The sequence below is a fragment of the Equus caballus genome, chromosome 6, assembly GCF_041296265.1.
Source record: "Equus caballus isolate H_3958 breed thoroughbred chromosome 6, TB-T2T, whole genome shotgun sequence".
Taxonomy (NCBI): domain Eukaryota; kingdom Metazoa; phylum Chordata; class Mammalia; order Perissodactyla; family Equidae; genus Equus; species Equus caballus.
In genome coordinates, this window is record NC_091689.1 from 6390144 (window position 1) to 6411018 (window position 20875).

At 44.0% G+C, this 20875-nt stretch overlaps 1 long non-coding RNA gene across 2 annotated transcripts; it reads left to right on the forward strand.

The window, feature by feature from the left end:
• On the forward strand, positions 1-20063 carry LOC138924548 (uncharacterized). 2 transcript variants are annotated; one of them, XR_011439467.1, is made up of 3 exons: positions 1-109; positions 4793-6351; positions 14541-20063. It is a non-coding gene; the product is annotated as an uncharacterized lncRNA (long non-coding RNA). The 2 variants fall into 2 exon arrangements; XR_011439466.1 differs by lacking the exon at positions 14541-20063 and adding an exon at positions 7116-10475.
• The last annotated feature ends 812 nt before the right edge of the window (positions 20064-20875 follow it).

Consider the following 20875-nt stretch of genomic DNA (forward strand, 5'->3'; position numbering starts at 1 on the left):
GCAGCCTCGGCCGGCTGGCTGCGCCCCCACCTCCCCGCCCCTCCCTCCTCTCCGCTGCCTCTGGCTGGCTGGGCTCGCTGTTGCTACCTCTCCTCGCAGATACAACGAGGTAAGGCTTGTTTGCTCTGCCAGCTGAAGGTGGGGAGGGGGAAAAGAAGCAGTGTGGCCGAGGTGGGAGGCAGCCAACACTTGGCTCCGGCTTGGTCCTCGCGACTCCCCAAACCGTATATAAATATATCTCTTATAAAAGGCGAGAGGAAGCAAATCAGATTCCAGGCTGCTGCCAGGTGTTGTCTCGTCTTCCGCCGTTGCTCAGCACCCGCCGCCGTGGCTGCTGCCCCCCTGGCTCAGTTCCCAAAGGGGTGGCGCTGGGAGGGAGGTAGCGGGGCGGCGAGCTGACCGTCCGCGGACTGGAAACAAGGTTCTTGGAGCAGAGAAGGCTCTCAGCTATCGCCGCCGCCGCTGCTGCATTCAGCACCCCGGGCGAGTGGACAGCTCCCACCCAGACCGCGCGCGTCACCGGAGTGAGGGCCTGACGCAGACGCCGCGGAGGGATGGAGGAGGGAAAGGGGTCGAGAGGAAAAGGGGCGAGAGGAGGAGAGAGGCACTGTGAGAGGGAAGGGGATGGGGAGGGACCAAGGGAAAGGGAAGGAAGGAGTAGAGGGAGGGATTTAGGAAGGAAGGGAGGAGGGAGCAGAGTGGAGGAAGAGGGAGAAAGTCAAGAGGGGTGGAGGGGAGCATTCAGGTACTAACTCGTGCATTTCTCCCTAGTGGAAAGTATCAGTGTAGATAGTACAGTTGTAGAATTTCTTCCCACTGTACATTGTCACCGCCCCCCTCAATGCACAAACACAGAGACTTACCCATGTTAACCAGAGTCCATTTCCCTCCTCACATAAACATTTTAAGCAGGTATCAGTCTGCAAACTTTGGAGGAGATAAAGTACTGTGATTCTGTCACTGACCACTGGGACTTGCTGGAGACTAAGACCCTCAAGACTAGGAACTCACGAGAAGGAAATACTTTGAACAGGGAGGCAGATGCTAGCACCATTTTTGTCAATTTCTTCTTAGAATTTAAGCTCCAAAGGCAGAGATGGGGGGGGGGGAGCACGTCCATTTTGATCCCATGTGTGTACATCAGTGATGGCATATCATAGGTGCTTGATACATATTTATTGAATGGATTATGACCACTGTCAACATCATCACAGTCATCATTAGTCCAAGTCATAGACCTATTTCAACCGTAAGTCATAAGAATCTAGAGCAATATTACAGCTTCATCTTAACCACTATCTCCAGTCTTTCACTGAGGGACTAACAAAAGGTAATTTGAAATGGATTTTAATTTCCTCTCTTATTTCTGCTTCTAACTCCTGTCACTCTACCCTGTCCTTCTCAAGGAGCTGCTAGTGAGCAGAAAACTGTCCCCAAATGTAAAGAGCAAGACAAAGAAGAAAACTTGAAGTGGTCTGTACAAACACTCAGTATTTGCATCATTGCTTTCTTGCCTTTCCTCATAAACTCCTCTCTGTCTCTCTCTGTCTCACACACACATACACACACACACACCCTTCCAGGGTCATAAACTTGGACAAGCTATCCCAATGAGTCATCTACACAGCTGTGGTAATGTCTTTAGAAACGTTGGAGCCATAGACAGAGCAGCATGCAAAATCTCTGCACCAAAATATCATTGGCATGAAGTTAAGCCCTATGAATCATAAGAAAACCACCCCTTTGCTGCTCTCTTCTTGATTGATTCATTCCTACAAGCTCTAAGGAGCAAGGAACTAAGTCCAGGTCTTGGTTGACCCAGTGTGGCTGCTTGTTTGAATCATGCCTCAGTAACCACCAAGGCTGTTGAGACTTGGCCCAAGGTGAGTGATTTGGAGATGACACTGATGCTGTTAATAACTACAAAATAATGTATATATTATTGATATCAGCATGACCACTGTACTACAAAAGAGAATTTCTTTGTTTAAGAAAAATCCATTTGCTCTCAAAGAAAATTCTCTGTGCTCCACATCACCCTGTGTTGCCTCTAACATTGTGCAAATCACACTCTAGAATAATGATGTCATTATACATTCATCTTCCTTTACAAGACTCAGAGCTCCTTGAAGCCAGGGACCAGTATTTATATTTGTATCACCAGCACATAGCACAGTGCCTAACGTCTGGTGGGTGATCAAGAAAATGAACAGTGAATGAATGAATGGCCTTTTTGTTTCAGTGAAGCTACCATATTTCTCCCCTTCAACCTAGACACATACATGTGAGTGATCTATATATGACTGAACATCTGCTTTACCTAAAATTGAGTTTCAGGGTTTTGTGCTCATAAAATGCTAGTCCCAAGTGTGTCATGCAAGTAAATTGGGGCAGAAGATAGAAAAGCCATAGGAAGCCTATATTCAGAGTCATAGAAAGAAGCAATATTCATAAGAAGACTGTCTTTCAGGCTGGCCCGGTGGCGCAGGGGTTAAGTTCGTGCATTCTGCTTGGGCGGCCTGGGGTTCGCCGGTTCGGATCCCGGGTGCAGACATGGCACAGTTTGTCCAGTTTGTCAGGGCATGCTGCGGCAGGCATCCCACGTATAAAGTAGAGGAAGATGGGCACAGATGTTAGCTTAGGGCCAGTCTTCCTCAGCAAAAAGAGGAGGATTGGCAGCAGATGTTAGCTCAAGGCTAATCTTCCTCAAAAAAAAAAAAAAAAAGAAATAGAAAGAAGACTGTCTTTCCCAACATTTCCACTGAAAGCATAAAGATTTCTAGAAATAGAAAACTGCTAAGGATGGGAAGTAACAATAAGATTGTCTTCAGAAAGACTGAAAGCCTTGAGACTCCTGTTTTGAATCTGACGTAAATCCTGAAAAGCACCTCACTGAGTTAGATTCTCCTTACACTAATGATGAAACAGTGGTTGTGAGCCCCAAGAGTGAAAGCCACAATAAAGAAAACATTAAATCAACGGGTCTCCATTTAAGCATTAAAAAAATATTTACTGAACACTAATCATAGGCAAGGCATTGTGTTGGAAAATATGGAGAACAGAACAATGAATTGGCTGGAATTGCATCCTCAAGGGTCTAGTGCTATAAATATGTACATAATCATAATATAAGGTATAAAATGATAGAGGCTACAAAGGCATAAAACGTCTGGGGAATATTTAGAATAGGGATGTAATGCTTATGGTTTGGCAGCAATTAGGAAAGGTAGGGGGAGGTGGAGATGCCAGAGCTACAGGAAAACGTTTTCAAAAAGTGACATGGAGCTGAGTTAAAATATGCATGTAGAATTCAGAGGAGGGAAGCCTATTTCCAGCAGTGGGAACGCTGGATACTTTCGTTCTTCCGTTTGACTGGAGTGGAAGGTGCTTGAAGGTAAGTAGCTTGGAGTCAAGTCAGAAAGGTAGGCAGGGGCCAAATCACAGAAGGCTCTGAATGCCACTTTAGGAGAAGATTTATTCATTGACCAGGTACTTGTTTTAATGGTTTTAAAGATTTGGAACTGAAGGTGAAGGGCAGAAATAAACTCCATCTCTGAGTAGGTTAATTAACTGGACGGGATTTCATTGCTAACAGGTGAGAAGCAATCAATATTTTTCATTTCACGCCAGAAAGTTCTCAGCTCCTTAATAGATTTATTCTTTTAAACGAGGTTGTTTTCAGACATATTTCATTACATACGGAGATGCTGAGGTCATATGAATTGGAAGAGCAGAGGAATGAGAGGCTCCAGGAATAGTCTTCAGAAAGAAATATTAGGAGATGCAGAATTTCAGAGAAGACTTATAATGGAGGCTGTTACACTGGTTTCTCCAACCAGGGGAGCCCTAAAAAGATCCCATGCTAGCTGCGATTGTTTTTTCTTTACCTAGACTGAGAGTACTCAGGCTAGAAGGCATTTTACAGAGGCTGAAAAAAAAGAAGTCCACAAAGATTGGGTGGCTCTGTGCCTAGGATCCCACAGCAAAGGAAGTGTCAGACGAGATCTAGAACTTACATATTTTCCAATCCTCAATACAGTTTGCTTTCTACTATATCACAGTCAACTCTCTTCAAACATATAGTTCCTCAAGAATAATTTCAAAACTACTATTATTATGTGCATTATTAATAGCCACCACGTACTGAGCCACACATCTTTCTCATATGTACTTAGTTACACCTGGGCACTTGTTCATAGAAATTCTTGGGTTCCACCCCAAGTTTACTGAATAAGAATTTCCTGGGGAGCATCTTGGAAATCTGCATTTTAACAAGAGCCTTGCCCAAGTGATTTTTTGATCCTCAAAACTCCTTAGGTGGTAGGTATTTTCCACATTTTTTGTAGGAGAAGACTGAGGCTTGGAGAAACTAAGGTTATACAGTTGGCAAATGCCAAAGCTGAGATTCTAATAGAGGCCTCTCTGAACCTAAAGTCTATGCTTTTCTTATGATGCAACACTGCTTTTTAAATCAAACTTCCAGGTGCCACATAGAATCCCCACACAGTTATTTTCTGTCTGCCATACTGTGTCCCATGTCAAAAGATAATTCAAAGCTCAGGCTAAGTTGTGGTAGGCAATTTCTACAAAGGCTCCCAATGATCCCCACCTCCTGGTATTCCTTCCCTTATGTAATCCCTTCCTTTTGAGTGTGGGCTGGACCTAGTGACTTCTTTCTAATAGATAGAATACAGTGAAAGTGATGAGATTACACTTACAAAAGACCGTGACTTCCATCTTGCTCTCCCTCTCTCTCTGGCTTCTCTCACTCTCTCACTCTGATGGAAATCAGCTGCCATGTTGTGAGCTGCACTATGGAGAGGCCCATGTGGTGAGGAACTGAGGACAGCTCCAGCCAACAGCCAGTGAGGAACCAAGGCCAACAGCTCACAAGGGACTGAATCTTGCCAACAACCATGTGAGTGAGCTTGGAAACAATCCTTCCCCAGTGGAGCCTTGAGATGACTGCAGCCCTGGCTGACATCTTGATTGCAGCCTCTGAAAGAACTTGAACCAGAGGACCCCACTAAGCTGTGCCTGAATTTCTCACCTACAGAAGCTGTGAGATAAATCTAGTTATCTTAAGCCCTCTGTACACTGTCACAGCCCTCACCCCCAGCACACGTACACAGAGACATCTACTTCTCAACCGGAGTCTATTTCCTGCACATAAGCATTTCAAGTAGATATCTGTATGCAAAGCTTGGAAGAGACAAAGTTTTGGGAACCTCTCATTGGACCTGAGGACTTGGTGGAGACTAAGAACTCACGAGAAGGAAATGCTTCAGAAAGGGAGGGAGATGCGAGCATCATTTCCTTCCATTTTCTCTTCTAGAATTTAAGCTCCATGGAGGAGGGAGTTGTTTTTTTGGTCCATTTTGATCCCACGTGCCTGCGTCAGTGATGGCATGTAGTAGTGCTCAATACATGTTTGTTGAGTGAAGTATGAGCAACATTACAACGCCCTCTTAACCAGTATCCCAGCCTCCTCCTTATCCAAGCCTTTCACTGAGCCACTAATAAGGGGGCATTTGAAATGGATTTTAATTTTCTCTCCTATTTCTGCTCCTGACTCATGTCATTCTACACCCCCCCCCTTCTTAAGGAGTTTCCATTGAGCAAAAAAGTATCCCCAAATGTGAGAAGCACGTTAAGTTTTGGGGTAATTTGTTACACAGGAATTAGTAACATACACTAAGGCACTGAGAATATCAGTCACTGTGCCCAGGCTTCCTGTGCCCCAAGGTACTCTACTGTGACCCCAGACAGAGAGCTTGATCCTCCACAAGACAATGCAAGTGTAAACGTGAGAGCTCACCAGGAAAGAGTATTTTGGTATGCTTAATTGGTGGGCTGAACTTAAGACCGAGGAGAGCCCCTCTCAAGCCTAAGTTTGCCTTAAAGATTGCCTTGTGTGCTTGTTGAAAGTGCAGGTGCCCAGGTGGACTCTCACCTCCAGAGATTCTAACTTAGTACGTCTAGCACGTGACTTGAGACGTGTGTTTTTTACTAGTTCCTTGGGCAAATCTGAAACAGGTGGCACTTGAGCTCCACCGTGGAGAGCACTGGCTTAGAAGACAAAGCTCAGAGCCAGAACTTCACCCTCTGGTTTCAGGTGCCACATGAGTAGGGCTGGCCACTCCCTTGCTGCGAGTTGATATTCTTCTCCAGATATGAGTGAGTAAAGAGCAAGTTCCAAATCAATATCAAAAAGAGGCAACAGAGTGATGTGGAAAACGTGCTGAGAGAGGTTTGTGCATTCACCACTGGAGTCTGGACCATTCCTGGGGATAGGGAGTAAGACGGATGAAGGCTTTGCTCTCACAATTCACATCCTGGTGTGGAAAACATGTAAGTAGGCAAATAAATAAAATAAGTTAATTTCATATGGTGATAAGTGCTATAAAGAAACTAAACAGGGTAATGTGATAGAGAATGACCCACTAGCATGTGTATACTGGAGGGAAATAGACGGTGAGGTCAGGGAAGGATTCCTGAATTTAGATCAAAGAGGTGAAAAGGAACTAACGATGAAAGATCTGAGGTAGAATGTTCCAGTCAAGAGAAGGCAGCAAGCACAGAGCTCAGATGAAATTTATGTAGCACGTTAGACGAACCGAGAGGCCAGTATGACTGGAGGCTCGGGAAAGAGGGGAGGGGTGATGGAAGACGAAATCGGAGAGGAGGACAAGAATCACGTCATGTAGAGTCGTGTAACAATGGTGAAAGAGATTGCATTTAATTCTAAGTGAGCTGGGAAGCCGCTGAAGGATGTTAGGTAATGGATTTCTATTTTTTAAAAGGTCACTCTGGTTACTGAGTAGGGAGTGGACTGGAGGTCTACTATTTTTTGAACACTTTAATATGCCAGACACTGTGCCAAGCACTTGATATGCTTTATCTCATTTAATCTGCACAACAAATTTATGGCTTAGATACTACTGTTTTCCCATTTTATAGAAGAGCAAACTGAGGCTCAGAGAGTTAAGTAACTTGCCCAGGATCAAACAGCTGATATGTGGCTATGGTGGTTAATACCAGGGGTCACCAATATTTCCGATTCTTTTCCCCTTCCTGGGTACATGAAGAACCATATTTCCTGTCTCTCTTTGCAGCTGGGGAAGGTCTTGTGACTAGTGTTGCCAATGGGTTGTGACTTCAAGTGACAAGGTTGGGCCGACACATTTCAGAGCTGGCGTGTGATCTTCAGTGCCCGATTCCTGTGCCACGACAGTCATGGGACCGTGTGTTGAGATGGGGGCACCGTAAGGTTAAAGCAGCCTGCACTGCTGAGCCACTACATGGAGGCAGCTGCCCTGCAGAGTCGCTCAGACCTGCACTGACATGATCGAAAGGCAAAATGAACATTTATTGTGTTAAGAAACAGAAAATGTGGCGCTGTTTCTTATTGCAGCAAACCCTAACCATTCCAAGAATGCAGAGTCTTGGTTATACAAACAGCTTGGCCACTGGTCAGCTGTATGAATTCAGAGATTGGTTACAACCTGGGCCTCAGTTTCACAGTCTGTAAAATGCTTGCTTGGGATCAGAAGAGCAATGTGGTTCATTCTAGCTCCACGATTCCATGAAATACACTGCAGTAGCCTGAATTTGAGCCAAGCTCCTATATGTGAGTGGAAACTAAGTCTCTGGTTTCTGTGTCACTGCATGCCATGGTCACTTGATACCAGCTCAGCACTTCCTCTTCCTCTCTAAGCTGCCGACTGGTGCCTGAAACCACCTGCGTGCCCTCCTCTTTATTCCACATCCTCAGCCCAGGGCCATCTGTTGGGGTTTTCAGTTTGGGGATGCTCCTGGAGGCGAATGACTGGCCAGCCTGCTCCGTGTCAGCCACAGCCCTGCTGCCCACCTCCTGTGGCTTCTCTGAGCTTTTTTTCTGGGAAGGCAAATGGTATTATTAAATATTCAAAAAGCCTGCAATGAAGCAGCGGACACGATAGACAGAAGCCGCTTCTCAGTTGTGCTGAGAGGGTAGTTGTCTGCTCAGAGCCAGGTTGGGACAAAGGAAGAGGCAGTCTCAGCTGAAGATTCCCCCGGCTCCGCTGGATGTGCCTTGGATGTGTCCACCCCACATCTGCTCCCAGGACTTGAGGGCTTTTGTCCTTCATAGGGACAAAACCCTCCACCGACCAACCCTCTTTGGTAACCTATCGTCTTGTTCGAGTGACATGTGACTATGCATCGAATTATAGGCATCCGAGATGTACACATACCTACATAGTCTTAAATAGAAATGTAATCTGTATTAATACTGCAAACTCCCCCAGTTCATGTGTGTACAATGATACTCACACTGCAGACTGCAAACTTTAGCCACGTACATGTAACCTATTTTAACACAGAGCCCACAATGCAACGTGGCTTTAAAGAGGGCCTGTTTTAAATGGATACCCAATGTGCACATGTAGATCGATAGCCAGACAGATAGAAATATTGATTTTTAGATACATACATAGCAATAATAAAACCTTGAATTTATATACCCTCTTTCTCCAGGGGAATTCACAGGATATGTCAAGTCTCCCCTACGTGGATAGCACAAGAGTTTATCTGTGCATGTGATGTGAAATGGAATTAATATAAACACAAAGAAAGCTTCACACACCCTCATACCTCATACACCCTGAGCATCTGGACTCACACACCCTCCAAAATAGGGGAGACTTGGGTTCTATATAGTACAACAAGATGTATGTGATACCGTCCATGTGCATGCCGTAACACCGTGTTCTAAATAACATTACGTGGAGATAAAAGAAAATTTTATACTTCCTGCAATGTTAATCATTTTTATCTTTTCAGATTAGAAGTAGTTATTGACATAGAGAGTTGACACATGGATATTTAATTGTGTCCAAACCCATTCAGTCCTCCACTTAAGATTTGTGTACTTTACTATGTATAAGTAAATACCTCAATACAAAAAAGCAAGAAAACACAAAGTTGCCTCTTGAAATCCAGGATGCTCTCTCATAGACTGGGGCCAGGCCGGTGAAGAGTGCTTAGTACATAGGCGTGTCTCAGAATCTCTTATTCCAGATAAGGTGGGGCACTGAGTCTTGATTCGGATAGTTCACGGTTGTGTGACTGTGGACAATTTACTTAACCTCTCTGTGCCTGTTTCTTCATCTGTAAACAAAATAAAATCAACCTGGCAGATTGATATAAAGATCAAATGAGAAAATTAATATAAAGCACTTTGCACGGTGTGTGGCATACAGTTAACTCTCAGTAACAGTTGGCTGTTCCCATTGTGACCCTGGTGACCTCCAATTCCTTGTGCTCACACTGCCAGAGGCCATCATCGCATGGCATCATTTATGTGCCACAAACTCTGCCCGCCCCCAAGCATCTGCAAAAGCAACAAGAATTAAATATAATCAGAAACAGAATTAATGATTTTTAATGTCCTGGTAGTCCAACCCCATCCACAACAGCCAAATGAACAAATTTTGGTCTTCCAAACTCCCAGCCAGGCATTGCGTTTTCTAACTTCCTCAGCAAACACCACAAACTTTTCCCATCACCATTATCTCCGCCTTAACACGCTGGAATACCTCTGCTCTTCTTTCCTGATCTCGAGACTCTACCTTCCGGTCATGGTCCTGTCTCCCAGCAATTCCCCTTTATATACACCCTGGCAGTTATGTACCCCAGAAAAACTAGCCCAACCAGTGTTCTCTTCCAATTCACCTATGTGGGAATGTGTGTGAGGGTGGGATGTGTGTGTGTGTGTGTGTGTAGAACGAACAAAGCATGGGCTCTGTAGTAAGATAGGCCTGGATATGGATCCTAGGCATGTGCCTTAGTGCAAGTCACTTGACCTCTCTGAACCTTAGTTTCCTTATCTAGAAAATGGGACCTTTGATTCCTACCTTAGAGGGTTGTGGTCAGAGGGCAATGAAAACACACGTACCAAGTAAGAGCCCAGCATTAACACTGCTGAAGAGAAGCATGGATTAGTTCTAAGTTAGAAGGATCTCACTGCAAATTCCTTGCTTAGGAGAATGTTTGCAGTTCTGTTGGGCAGGATTACTCCTTATTAGCTGAAATGAAATCCCATGCCTCCTCCAGAGTTATCTTCTCTGAACATTTTCATTGAGAGTTGGTCCTAGCAAAGGCTGGCAAGTTTTGTGCAATTCACACATACATGTGAAATTCAAGAATGTTATCTCTTACTGACAGTCCATAATGACCGTAATAAACAGGGAAGCCTCTGTTCTAATAAACAAGTAATTAGAGTTGACAATAAATGTGTAAACATGATGCTAATTAGCAAATCCTCTCCTAGCTGTTCCCAGTTTGGGGACCCATGTCCACATGCTTGGGAATATGGGTAAGACTGGGCATTCTATGTTCAGATCCATAGGTATATGAAGATGTGTGCAAGGGGTGCCACATTCTTTGTTAATTTTTTTTTCAATAAAAAGTATTATCTTCTTCAGTCAAGAAAATGAGGTCATTTTTTGATCTCGGTTTCCAATGTAACTCCTTTAAACTCAGGTTTCCTAGTAACTTTGGGGGACTGTGATTTATTACACAAAGTGGCTTTAGATATGGGGACACTGGTCTCATTACCTGGGTTCTTTCCAAACTTAGTTACAGAAACTGGGCTTCTCTGTCCTTGGGATTTAGCAGTTATGGGGGATAGAAGGCTGAGAGAACAAGGAGGTTAAGATTAAGAAATGGGCTTAAGCCAACAAATGGTCTTATCGAACCAAGAAAAGGCAAGTCACACAGGCAGACAGTGACCCAAATGGAGGTTCTGGTCTGCTGGCCAGCAGAAGAGCCATAGCTCAGAGTTTCTCTTCCAAAGCAGAGAGCATTCCCACTTATGCTTCCCTAGAGATGGGCTGCAAAATTATTTTTAATGAAGAGCAGCCAAAATTAATTCCCTGGCCATGAGCTAAAATCCTGGAGGCCCTAACTATAAACATTTTTCTAAGGAATCCTATTTTTTATTTTCCTTGTTTTTTTTTTTATTGCTATGGTGAACAAAGGAAAGATAAGCATGATTTTCTACTAACCTCTTTCCTAACACTTTTATTCCTCCAGTAAGAGTCCTCATGGGTATCACTTTCCTTTCTTGGTCCCCTTTCTCTCATCTTTCCAAGGCCACAACTTTATCCAAGAGATCTTCTTGGATAACAAGACAGGGAGAAGCAGTATTGCCACTGGTTGAGGACACTGACTTTTGGTTCAGAAAGACTTGGTTTTGATCCCAGCTCCTCCACCGTTTCAGTCAGGATGGGTTAGGTTATGCTACAGTAACAAACAGCACCACATTTTCCGTTTCTGAAAAAAATAAGTTTATTTTGCTTTCCATCAAGTCAGTGCAGGTCTGAGTGACTCTGCAGGGCAGCTGCCTTCATGTAGTGGCTCAGCAGTCCAGGCTGCTTTAATCTTATCGCACCCCCGTCTCAACACACGCTCCCATGACTGCGGTGGCACAGGAATTGGGCACTGAAGATCACACGCCAACTCTGAAATGTGTCACCCAGGAGTACTCTGTTACTTGAAGTCACAACCCATTGGCAACACTAGTCACAAGACCCTCCCCAATTGCAAAGAGAGATGGGAAATATAGTTTTCTATGTATCCAGGAAGGGGAAGAAAATCAGAAATACTGGTGACCACTAGTATTAACCACCACAGCCACATATCAGCTGTTTGATCCTGGGCAAGTTACTTAACTCTCTGAGCCTCAGTTTGCTCCTCTATAAAATGGGAAAACAGTAGTATCTAAGCCATAAATTTGTTATTCAGATTAAATGAAATGAAGCATATAAAGTGCTTGGCACAGTGTCTGGCTCAAGTGTTCAAGAAATAGTAGGCACCTTTATCAAATATAGCATGGTTAGTGCACTTGCTACTTGCTTACAGACTAGAGAATGGAGGTTGGCAATAGGAAGGAGAGAGGGAGAATATCTCTTGAATCCATCATTTTAATTATTAGGCTTCCCTAAAAGGCTCAGTCCTAAAGAACCAGTGTGAAAGGCTATTCTTTAGGCTTATGGAACATTGGGTGCGATCAAGGCACAAGATATCTTGGTATGACATTCTGGCATGAGGGGATCCTGAACCTGCCACCTGCCTGTTGTATTGTCAACATCCTTGGGTGTACCAGACAACACACTCAGAGACTTTCCAGTGAGGGGACTATATGCAGATGTGTAGGTAAAATTAAAGGAACCAATGGGGAGTGTTGAGTCACTCAAGTAGGTAACATCAGGGAGTTAAAGCCACCTTTCAACCTGAAGGAGCAAAGGGAGGATGTAGCGTTGTGAAACCTAAACAAAAGCTGCACTGTGGAAGGGGAACCACTCAACAGAAGCACTAATCATAGTGGGATGTAGACACTGGCAGAACTATGACAAAACAGGGAGGAATCAGGAAAAATAAATACCCGAATCTCTCTCTCCTCCCTTCCTTTCATCTCCTGATGATGCTGACCATTGACCAAAACCAATCGGAAGCCAGAAGACAAGGGGGCCGAGGTGATGCAGCCCATAGAGCTCAGCTCCAGGGCAGAGACGTCATCTGGGGTTGGGAACACACAACATACCTGCGTCCCAGCTCTCCCTCTCTCTGCACCCTTCTCAGCTGCCACCTCCTCCTCTTCTCTGCTCCTCCTGCCTTCACTTTGCTAGGTTGACTGAGCATCTCCTTAGGTGAGAAGTGCTGCCAGGATGGAGGTAATTAAAGCCACAGAACTTCTACCCTCCACATGGGATGAGCAATGCACAGGCACCAGCCCAGAGTGTTCCTAGACAGTCCCATTGACCTCCCACTGCTGCTGCTGGTACTTTGAGTCCAAGTACAAACACAGTTCTTGCCTTTGCAGTCTCTTGGTGAGAGGAGTCGGGTGGTGGGCATCTGTTGTCTTTGCTGCCTAGCATCTACTCACCTCATCTTGATTACCATTCCCAGTTCTCTCTGGGGTGTCACCTTTTCTTCCCCGACTCTCAGCTCATGTCCTTAGGTAGGGATCATTCATTCCTGGCTCAGAGGTGGAACACGTGACCTCGGCTTAAACCAATCATTGCATCTCATTCTCCTTACATAGCAATTGGTTCAGGGGAGGACGTGTGATGCAGTCAGATCAATAAATATAGTGAGATTTTGCTAGAAACGCTGAGACAAAGGCTGTTGTTTTCCAGACAGAACATTGTAGAAGACGTTATGGTTGACTCTCCACTAACCATGCCACCCAGGTAACTGTCTAAGCAAGGGTTTCTCAACCTCAGCACTACTGGCATTTTGGACCATATAGTTCTTTGTTGTGGGGGCTGTCCTGTGCACTCTAGGATGCTTAGCAGCATCCCTGTCCTCTTCTCACTAGATGCCAGTAGCACCCCCACACTACATTTGTGACAACCAAAAATGTCTTTGGATATTGTCAAATGGTCCCTGAGAGACAACTTCCCTGGTTGAAAACCACTGGTCTAAGCTAGCCAAGGTAGTTTTATCCGACTTGTCAGTGGCTGGTTGAGGAATGGGCAAATGGGGCAATTCTGTCCTATAAGACATGAGAAGTCTTCTAGGATATTCTGGGGAACATTTCCTTTTGCTGCATAAACAGTTGGAAGAAGAGGTAGTTTTGCTTCTTTTCCTGCACATTGCAATGTCTAGATATGACACTTGGAATTTCAACAGCCATATATGACCATGAGGGGAGCCATTCTAAGAGAAGAATTGATACTGAAAATGAAGGAGTAGAAAAAACTTGGCTTCTTGATGACATTTTTGTGGCACTTAATTAACCAATCTGGATCTCATCACATCTTTGGATCTCTTCTTGTGTGAGGTGAAAAATTTCCTTATAGATTAAGCTAACTTGAGTCAGTTTTTCTGTTGTTTCCAGCTCAAATTATCCCAACTGACATAGACTTCAATATGGACGTATGTGTAGCCCTGGGAGTTTCTGGATATTCTCTTGTGATCACAAAGGGACATCCTAGCTAAGACTTGAGAAAATACAGAGGATGCAGAGCTGAGAGGAGAGAGAAGAAATGTGTTTTAGTGACAATCGTTCAGACATCTGAGACAATACATTTTCTTTGCTTGGCTTCAGTCCATCAGAGTTGGGTTTTCTGTCCCTTGCAATAAAAAGTGACCTACTGATACAGATGGAATAGGATAGAGCTACTAGCATCAGAAAGTCACCTCAGAGCAGACAAGAGATATGGGTACTCCAGATGCCAGTCCACCCAAATTAATCTCAACCCTTTAGCTGTGTCTATACCAGCAAATAAAGTAGAATAAGGAACTACCTAACCTCCCCAAGCCCACCTTTCCCAAACATAACAAAATATTTCTGCCTAAAATATTAATAAAATTAAGGAAAGTATGGGCCTCAAATATGGACACGTCGCAATTTCAAATTCCACTGACTCACTGAAGATTTTGCCTGGATGCTCCATACAGATATTTCATCATATTGGATGATATTGGATCCATAAAAGGAAAGAGTTAAAAGGCAACTTAGATACATCCTATCTGACTTTTTCTTTTTACAGAGGAGGAAACTGAGGCCCAGAGAGGGGAGATGATTATCAAGGTCATACATTAACCAAGTGGCAGAGCCAGGACCAGAAGCCACGTCTCTTGACCATTCAACCCACGTTCATCCTCCGTCACCTGGCTTTGGGTCCCATTTTTGAAATGGTCCATGCAGAGACTGGGAACTTGGCCTGGCTTTCTTGAGGTGCTAGACATCACTCTCTCAGCATCCAAGTCATATTAGTGGTACCCATGAGAACACAAGCTTTAAAATCTTCTTTCTGGACAAACACCAGATGATTTCACTCATACGTGGAATATGAACAAACCCACGGACAAAGAAAACAGTTCAGTGGTTACCAGGGGAAAAGGGTCGGGGCTGGGCACAGGGGGTGAAGGGGAGCACTTACGTGGTACAGTCAAGAAATAACATACAAGTGAAATCTCACATTGATGTAAACTATTATGAAGACAATAAAAAAAAAAACAGTCTTCTTTCTGGAGCAGCTGTGTCAGTGGCCCTGGGAAGCCCTGGGACGGGTGAGACCCTCACCCTCAGCTGGGACAGATGGCCAGTCTGGCGAGGCTGGTCCCACTGCCTGCTCTCCTTTGGGCTGAGTTGGAGCCAGCTGGATGCTGGAGGGCGGAATAACTGGAGACAGCAGAGTGGGAGAATGGGCCCTCCCAGTGGCAGGAGGCACAGAATCTTTTGTGCCACCAAAAATTCAATCCAAATTTAAAGCTGACACACAGGTGGAGTGGGCGGGCCTGTATGATTTGATGGGTTCTCTGAGGTTCTGGCTGCCTAAAAATATCTCCTCTACCCACTGCCTAGGACACCCTCCCTTCTTATCCGGCCTGCAATTCCTACCATTAGAGTCATGCAGGTTTTAGATGACAAAGGATGGAGCGTGTTTCCCAGCAGGTCACTGCTAAGGCAGGTTTCCTGGGAGTGGAAGGGAGGCCCTTGCGTCTGCTTCTTTTAGCACAAAGAGGGAATACTGCCCGGAGCTCAGAGGAGACTAGAGTGGCCTACTTTACTATTTTGCCTTCTACTGAGACACCAGTCCCTCGATTCATTCAAGCCCTATGGCCAGGGCCTTGAAGAAATCAGGCAGCAGCCTTTAATGAAAACAAGGCAAAGAGGCCTATGAGCAGAGCATCGGATTCTCCTTTGCACTCCAACTTAGGTTTTCTTCCCTGGGGTCCAAGTTGGAGAACTTTCCCATATGCTCACTGCAGCCAGACATCAGAGCGCTTCAAAGCTCTGCAGGGCTCTCCAATTATTGTTGTTGTTTTCCCCCAAATTCTTTCCCAATTCCTCTTGCCATCACTTGCCCTTGGCCAATTCTAGAAGGGAATTAAAAATCCTGGCATGTTCTTGAGAAGTAGAGGGATGAAATGGTGGGGGCCAGGGAAGGGCAATGGGAGAGATTCATGACCCTGTTGATTGATTTCGTCCACCCCATGCCGACAGGTGTGAGCCTCCACTCTGCTCTGTCAGAGGCTGCAGCAAGGGACAGAGATGGACAGCGAGCGTCAGAGGGAACAGTTGCTGACAGAAACGGCCTGGCAGGCAGCAGAGTGATTAATGATCTTGGGCTTAGGGACCAGACAACAGCCAGAGGAGGGGAGGGTGATATTCATGGGGTTGGGAGTTGTGCTAGGAATTTATAGGCTCTGGAATTAAGGAGAAGGTCTCTGAATACTTAAGAGGATGCTTGGTGTAGGGCTTATTGGTTGAAATCAGGGTGGGTACTTTGGTTTGGGTCAGACAACTCATTCGTTATTAAGGTACACATGGATAAGACTGGAGAATCCGACTGAAGAAATGAATTAATGTCAGACCATTCTATGATTGTCTTATCTGGGCCAGACACACCCTGGAGGTGGGAGAGGAAAGGGCTTGTCCTTGAAACAAATGGATACTCCCATGTCAATCATCCTGGCATGAATTTATTGGATGCTAGCTATAAGGATATAAGGAGGAGAGACTTATACTAGGAAGAAAAGAAAAAGTGTTTGTTGTTCCAGAGTAGGATAGCTATTTAGCTGGGGCCCTAAGGCCAGGAACAGCCCTGGGATGTTTCTGGTGTGAGTGCATGTTGGCGCAGGGGGAGGGCTGCCCTTTGTCACATGAAGCAAGCCAGGAGCCAAGAAAGGAAACAGACCTGAAGGGTGAGCCTGATGGGAGGCAAGAATTTCTGATAATTCTGTTTTCATAATCTTGTCCATTAATCCCCGATTTTGAGAAACATCTTCTTAAGGTTTACAGCCTGGTCTCAGTGATGCTGCAGTGGCTGAGGGAAGCAGCTGATACCTGTCTGGGACTGAGCAGCAGAGCAGTGAGCTGCATCCCCTCCCTTGAGACCACAGAAGTAGAATCAGGGGCAGCTGCGGGGCAGTGGTACCCAGTAGGAATGTCATGAAGGTCAATGGCTGAGGCAGTGGCTCAGGGATAAAGCAGAGCGAAACAACCTCATGACCCTGTTCCTGGACATGAGTAAGGCATTCCTTTGGGAAGCTCTCTGAAATGGTTTGAGAGTCTCAGGGCTGAGGTCTCAGCTCAGGCCACTGTAATTTGAGGATCTTTCTTTTATAACATCAAACATGTCCTGAGGGGATAGGCATTGTTTTGGGCTCTAGGGGTACAGGGATGAATTAGACATGATCCCTCCCTTCGGGACCTTCCTGCCAAGGTACTTGACCCAGTCCCTCCAGGTGTCTGGTCCCTGAGTAGGGAAAGGCACTCTGAGTCCTGGGCTCAGAGGAATCACTCGTTTTCCTTTGCATTGTCCATGTTGCCAGGCCCACAGCTCAATTTTAGGAACCACAGGCTTCTAAGACCTGGGAGAGAGATTGGAGAGTATCTGATTTTATAGACTTGGAGACATCTATACAGTCGGCTCTGGTGGGGAAAAGGATCTGGTAGGGTCCAGTGTCCAGACCCAGCCCTTGGCAAAGGGGCACTTTCTGCAAGTTGATATGAGAGCATCACCCTCACTCAGAAGCAGAGGAAAGGAGCTGAGTCCTGTGACCAAATGGGCAGGCTCAGACACAAGGACTCAAATCCTAGTTCTAGCTCTGTGACCAGGGGTGTGTTATTGAACCTCTTGAAGCCTCCATTTCCTTGTCTACCAAATGGGGACAATAACGGCAGCCACTCACAGGGAGTCTGTTGAGGATTAAATGAGGAAAATCTGTGTCAAGGGCTTAGTGCAGTGTATAGTACATTAAAAATGTTCCATGGTTTTCAATTATTTAAAAAAAGCTTTTTCTCAAAATGTGGTGGAGTTGGAATTGGTTTGCCTTTTTATCTGCCTCAAAGTACATGTCAACTGTAAACCTTGCTACTTTTAATATCATCAGTCATTACCAATTGATGAGAAGATCCTTGTGAAAGCTCCCAACTCTTCCATTTCCTGCAACTCTAATGCTTTCTCCTGTACCTCACAGCTTCTGTTATGACACTCTAGACAAGAGGTAATGTTCCGGTCAGCTACTGTTGTGTAACAAACTATCCTACAATTTAGGGCTTAAAACAGCAACTGTATATGTTGTGTCTCATGAGTTTATGGGTCAAGAACTTGGGCAAGGGTTGGCTGGTGATTCTTCTGCTCCATTTAGCGTTGACACAGGTTACTTGCTGATACTTGGTTTGCTCTGGTGCAAATATCTAGAATTCTGGACTCAGCTGGGATGGTCAAGTGCTTACAAGTAACCTCTCCAGTATGGTGGCTTCTAAACTAGTCAGACTTCCTACATCGAGACTCAGGATTCTACAAGACTATGCAAAAAGAGTATAACCTAGCTTCAGAAATCCCAGGACATCAGTTCTGCCACATTCTATTGGTCAATTCAGTCACTACAGCCAGACCCAAGAGGAGAATTAGACTCCACCTCTCAGAGGTAAGAGTAGCAAAGAATTTGCAGCCACATTTAATTTACCAGAGGTAATGAGAGCATACAGAACAACATTTTTAAAAAATTATTTTATTGAGGTCACATTGGTTTATGACATTGTATAAATTTCAAGTGTACATTATTTTATTTCAGCTTCTGTATGGACTGCATCGGACTCACCACCAATAGTCTAGTTTCCATCCATCACCATACATACACGCCCCTTTACCCTTTTCACCCTTCCCTTACCTCCGTCGCCTCTGGTAACCGTCAATCTGTTCTCCTTATCTATGTATTTGTTTATCTTCCAGATATGAGTGAAATCATACAGTATTTATCTTTGTCTGACTTATTTTGCCTAGTGTAATACCCTCAAGGTCTATCCATCTTGCCACAAATCACACAATTTTGTCTTTTTTGTGGCTGAGTAATAGTCCATTATTCCATTCATCCATTGATGGGCACTTGGATTGCTTCCAAGTCTTGGCTATTGTGAATAATGCTTCAATGAACACAAGGGTGCATATCTTTTTGAATTAGTGTTTTTGTGTTCTTTGGATAAATACCCAGAAGTGGAATGGCTGGAGTGTATGGTATTTCTATTCTTAATTTTTTTAGGAGTCTCCATACTGTTTTCCACAGTGGCTGTACCAGTTTGCATTCCCACCAGCAGTGTATGACGGTTCCTTTTTCTCCACATCCTGTCCAACGCTTGTTATTTCTTGTCTTTTTAATAATAGCCATTCTGACAGATGTGAGATGGTATCTTATCATGATTTTGATTTGCATTTCTCTAATAATTGCTGATGTTTGACATCTTTTCATGTGCCTGTTGCCCATTTGTATATCTTCTTTGGAAAAATGTCTGTTCAGATCCTCTGCCCATTTTTCGCAAATCAACATTTTTAATGTAAAAATAGAAACCATTGGGGGAAAAAAATAAAAGCAAATATACATGATTTTTTTTATCCCCTCTATGGATGGAGAAACTCTCTATACATAAGAGGATTGAAAGAAACCAGAGAGGCAAATTTTGATAGAGTTCAAATCTCTGTATTTAGAAAGCATTATAACCAAAATAAAAAAATAAAACTCAAGCCGTAAAAAAAATAACTACAATATATAATAAGTTAACATTTCTAAGGTAGAAAATTAATATAAATAAATAGGAAAAAATACATCCAATAGAAAGTTAGGCAAAATAAATGAATAGACAATTCCCCCAAATAAGAAATTCATATGACTAATAAATATGTGGAAAATATTCAATCTCAGGCCAAAACTAGAAATTAAAACCAGTATGAGATATTTTGTAATCTCTTTGACTTTGGCTGACCAAAAATACTCTACTGGATACTGGCAAAGATGATGGGGAGACAGACATTCTCAACAAACTTCCTGGAAATCAGCTTGATAATATATCTCAAAAGCTTTTAAAATGTCATTATTCTTTGAACCATTAATTCTGCTTCCAGGAATGTATCCTAAGGAAATAATTGACAGTGTACACAAACATTTAGAGACAAAGACATTCATTGCACTATTGTACAAAGTAACAAAAGAATGAGAAGAAATTGAACAAAAAGGGATTCCTTAAAAGGAAACAAACTCATAGAAGCAGACAACAGATTGGTAGTTACCAGAGGGGAAAGAGGTCGGGGGAGGGAGAATGGGTAAAGGGGGCTGATTATATGGTTACTGATGGAAACTACACTTTTGGTGGTGAGCACACTGTAGTATATACAGATGTCGAATTATAATGTCGTACACCCGAAACCCATATAATGTTATAAACCAATGTTAGCTAAATAAAAAAAAAATGGGATTGCTTAAACAAATTATGATACATTCGCATAGTGTAATACTATGCAGCCATTAAAAACAAGGTAAAATAGGCTAGTGACATGAGAAAATTTTCACAATATATTAAGGGAAAAATATGCCATATGATTCCATTTTTGCAAGACCAATATATATATTTACATAGAAAACAACATTGGTATCAGACAAATGTCATTGCTTCCACTATAACCACTTGAAGGTGCAAAATCTACTGGCTATTTCTTTTTTTTTTTCTTTGAGGAAGATTAGCCCTGAGCTAACTACTGCCAATCCTCCTCTTTTTGCTGAGAAAGACTGGCCCTGAGCTAACATCCATGCCCATCTTCCTCTACTTTATACATGGGACGCCTGCCACAGCATGGCTTGCCAAGCAGTACCATGTCCGCACCCAGGATCTGAACTGGCGAACCCCGGGCCACCGAAGCGGAACGTGTGCACTTAACCGCTGCGCCACTGGGCCAGCCCCGCTCTACTGGCTATTTCAATGTGACTGTCAGGAAACAAAAGATGTGGAAGTCCTAACTCCCAGGACCTGTGCATATGACCTTATTTGGAAATAGGATCTTTGCAGATGATCAAGTTAAGATGAGGTCATTAAGGTGGGCCC